Genomic DNA, 4,474 nt, shown 5'->3' on the forward strand with positions numbered 1-4,474 from the left:
GGGGCAGTCAGGGTCACTCCCACATTCCCACACAAAGGGTAGGTGCGTAGTTTCGGGGGGTAGAAGCTACCAGGGGAACAGGCCTGTTTGTTTGTTTGTCTGTTTTTGAGAGCTCCCTATTTGCCAGGCAGTAGGAGTGTGTCTTTCAAGCTTCAGCATTGACCCTGGACCAAGGTATCATCTCCATCATCCCGTTAGAATGGAAAGAAGCGGGATATGAAGCAAGGGCTGGTCTGGCCTGAGACCGCCTCTCTGGCTCTCCCCGCCCCCAGGGCTCTGACCTTTCCATCCTGGGTGGGGGCCCGTGGGCTGTGGCCGCCTGTGGTGGTGGCGGCGGGGTGTGTGTGTGTGTGTGTGTGTGTGTGTGTGTGTGTAAAAGTATAAAGATTCCGCCTACTGATTCCCTGAGGCCTGCGAGCAGAAGCCATCCAGCAAATTATACAAGAAGGCACCAGCTCCAAGTCAGGAACGGTTCTGCAGGAAACCAAGCCACCTCCTGGCCATCACCTGGGACTCCCCGGTTCTGTGGTCTGGTCACAGCAGTTCAGACCAACCGAGCAAAATGTCATGAATGCCTCCCAGTGCCAGGCACTGTGGGAGGAACTAAGAACCGAGTAATGGAAGGACCCAGTTCCCAACTCGGGGGGAGGGGGGCCCAGCGGGAAGAAAGGATTCAAGGGAGAGGGTCCCCTTTTCACTGGAACTTGGGCCTGAACAAAACCATCAGGAGTGATGTTTGCTGTGACATCGAGACTGATGTTGCGGGGCACCGTCATCTTTGTGTTCTTCCTTCCTTCCGTCCCACCAAACTCGGGGACAGCCACCACCAGGGAGAGGCTCAGCGGATCGAAACAGTTCCAACCTGAACAGTCCAGTCTTGCGCTTCTCACTGGACCCCACACATCCGCATCTGCTCCAAAGCCAAGTCAAAGGCAACACCACCAAAACCTGTTCTCGTAGGATCTGAGCAGGCTGACTTCCGGTGGGGAGATTTGCCGGGGCCTGGCCGGGGGCTGGGGTGCTGCCCCCTCAGTGTGTCAGGCTTTGCTCATGGAAGCTTATGGCCGATTCATTCAGCCCACCAGTTTCCCCTCGTCCCTCCCTGTGGGCTCCTGCCCTGACTGTGACCATGACCATGATGGAGACTGTATTTTACTGAAGCTGAGGGAAGAGGCCATGGGATTGCCCAAGGCCTGAGCCACGCAGGGAGTGTAGAGGTGGGGAGCTGTGTGTGTGTGTGTGTGTTGGGGGGGTGGCTAGTGGAAGTAAGCGGCGAGAAATTGACAGCTTAATGCTACCCCTGGGGCTCATTTTATGGTTAATTAGGACATGCAAATAAGCTAGAAGCTCATTTAATAGCCTCCCTGGCAGAGGGCCCCGCCTCACACCTGGCTTGCTGCCCTGGCAGGTACAGAGGTGCCCTGGCCCACCTGCTTCTCTGTGGCCCTGTGGCTGGAATGTGTGCCTGTCTGTGTCCCCTGCCCATAAGCAGGACCTGGAAGAGGCCCTGCTGGGCATGGCCGGGGCCTGCCTGGTCCCCTGCCTGCCTTTTTCTCCCCCTTCCCACCTGGGACCCGTCTGTTCTCAAGCACTTTCCCTGCAGCCGCCCCCTCAGGGTAAGATCTGGACCCAGACTTGGGGGGGGGGTAATAGAGACCTGGGTCAGCTTGGTCCCCTCCCCACCTCTCTGCTCCCCAGAGCCAGTGGGGGAGGGGCTCCCATCTTCCTCAGGTCACTGAAACACTGTCCACAAAAGCGCAGCCTGTGGAGCAGGGCCCTGTGTCCTCAGGTGTCGTCCCCACCGGGGCAGCAAAGATCTTTCTGCTGGTACCACGGGGTGAACTCTGGATCTGGAGCCAGCCAGACGAGACGGGACGTGAGGCCCCTCTCCGTCATCGCCACGGTGTGAGCCTGAGCTGCTCGACCTCCGACCTCCGGGAGCCTCACTCCCTTTGCCTAGGAGCCAGGAGCCGGGCCACTGCGGGGCTGCTGCGAGGCGAGGGGTCCCTGAGGGCCAGCGCACTGTCTGCAGTCTGAGCAGAATATACTGGACCACCCGACGTCAGTTCAACTCTCACCACGTGACCCAGGGCAAAATGCTAAAAAAAGGAAAAAAAGCTTTCTCTGAGCCTTGGTCTCTTCTGTAAAAAAAAAATGTATACTGGCCCTATTACCTCACAGGATGTAGCTGGGATCAGAGAAGACAATAGGTGTGGATGTGTTTTTGTGTAGTGTAAAAATATTACCCAGGAGGGCTGCTGTTTGCCAGCTGACAGTTTTCCACGGAAGGGGGATGTGTGTGGGGGGTGGGGATGGAGAGGGCAGCAGACGGGCTGCGCTCAGAATGGGGCTGGAGGACCCCTTTGCCTGAGGATGTGCTCTGGGGAGGGCCCCCGCTCTCCCTGGAGGGCGGCCCCAGGCCTTCACGTTCCAGGTAAGGCCCAGGGCCTTACTGAGTCAGGTCCTGATGGTTCTGCAGAGTCAGGTCCCTGCTCCAAGGCCTCATGGCGGGGGTCTCTGCCAGGCCCCACATCTTCCTCTTCTCCACCACCCACCATCCATCACCCTGGGGCCCGATGGCCTACAGGGGCTTGTGGCCATCCTCCTGGAATCCGCTTCGATTCCATAAGGCCTCGGGCTGGTGCTGCCAGAGGAAGGGCGGAGAAGACCCTGGGCTAACCCTAACCCTAACCCTAACCCCGAAGGGCAGGGGCTGGACCTCAGCCGGACCTTGGCACTAGTTTCAAGTGTTCCTGGCCTCTCTTCTGCCCCCTCCAGCCAATCCTTAAAGCAAGTAGGATGATGAAACCTCTCCTTGAGATTCCCTCTGCTCTTGACCGACTGACCTCCTGCCCCGTCCCTGTGCCCTTCAATCAATCCAGACATAGCCCCCCACTCACTCCCAGGCCCAGAGACCCACCCCAATTCTGGTGCAGACACACGCAGGCACAGAAGGCAGCACAGTGAAGTCCGCCTCGCCAAGGTCCCCAACACAGCCAGGCCCTGGGTGGAGAAGGCAGCCGGAGCCCCGGCGCCAGGGCTCAGCCCACGGAGGCCACGCGTCCCAGCTTCCACTCCACAGAAGCCACTCCCTCGGGAGGTGCCCCTCTGGGCGTGTCTGCCCTGTTCCCAGGACACGGGACTTACCGCCAGATGACCTGCTGATGCTCTCTGCCCGAGCCCTCCCCCCACCACGCCCAGCTCTGGGCTGCCACCTGCCCTGTCTGCCCCCTCCCCTCAGAGAGACCCCCCCAGTTTCCTCCACTGGCACAGCAGATGCCGCCCACCCCAGCCTGAGGCTGCCCCTGTCTCTGGGGCCATTGCTATGCGGGGAAGGTGCCCCCATCCAAGGGAAGAATGGGTTTTGTTTTCTTGTTCCCGCTCTGCACATGTCACCCGCCCCCTCCCCCCAGGCCGCCCGCAGCCCCTTCCTCATCTGCTGTCCCTGACCGGAGGCTGGACCCTGCAGCTGCAAGGAAGTGCCCCTGGGGCCTTCGGGGACACAGAGGGGGAAGGAAATGTCTGAGATCCTGTGACTTCATCCCCACTCTCCTGTCTCCTGGGGTGTCCGGAGGCCCCGCTCAGCCCAACCGACCGAACAGGGCTCAGCTGTATTTCTGGGCACTTCTCACTCCCCGACTTGCCCCCCAGGAAGATGAACTACTTGGTGAAGTGCCCCAATCTGGGCTTTTGCGCCTCTAGGTCTTTCCCCATCTCAAACTGTCTTCTCACCTTTCCTGGCCCTGCAGGCCCTCCTGGAGGCCGTGTGGGCCCCGTCACCAGCCTCACAGTGAGTCACTCCGTGCCCATCAGCCACCCCTCCAGACACAAGCACCTCCGGGGCAGCGTCTGCTCACTCTGTTTGCCCGTCTGCAGCCCTGAGCCCAGGCTGCTGTGACCGTCCCTCCTCAGAGCGAGCCCTAGCCCACGGTGGGGGAGACCAGCAGCCCCAGCCCCCTCTGTGGCCTCTTGGGCCCCACCTCCCGCTCCATTCTCCAGTCCAGTCCCCAGGAGGGGAGCTGCATGCAGGCCACTTCCAAGAGAGCCCCACCTTTCCAAGTGGCTGTCTGGCCCGTCTGCCCCTGGCCTGTTGCTGGGCTTGTCCACTGGGCCCCACTGCAGTCTAATGCAGGCTGTCCTCACCCCTCCCGCCCAGGTCCCTTCAGGGACCACAGGCACTGGTCACCCAGGTCTGCCACTCCCAAGTGGACCCCAGTTCCCACCCCAGAGGACATCACTCTTGCCCCAGCTGGCAGGTTCTCACCCTTCCCGCTCACCCCTTTTGCACTGTCCTCCTGACCTGGCTCGTCTCCCTGTCCTTTCTGGCGACAACCCCTGGCCCTCGACTTGCTCTACCCCAGTGTTTCCTACCCTGCCTTGCCAGGGGTCCCCACCCCTACTGGGGACACCGAGTCTGCTAGATTCTCCTTCCCCCATTGTGAGTGTGGAGGGCCAGGGCAGGGCGAGGGGGAAG

The sequence above is a fragment of the Artibeus jamaicensis genome, unplaced genomic scaffold (assembly GCF_021234435.1).
Source record: "Artibeus jamaicensis isolate MK-2021 breed Jamaican fruit bat unplaced genomic scaffold, CSHL_Jam_final scaffold_1689, whole genome shotgun sequence".
In the NCBI taxonomy this organism is placed as follows: Eukaryota; Metazoa; Chordata; class Mammalia; order Chiroptera; family Phyllostomidae; genus Artibeus; species Artibeus jamaicensis.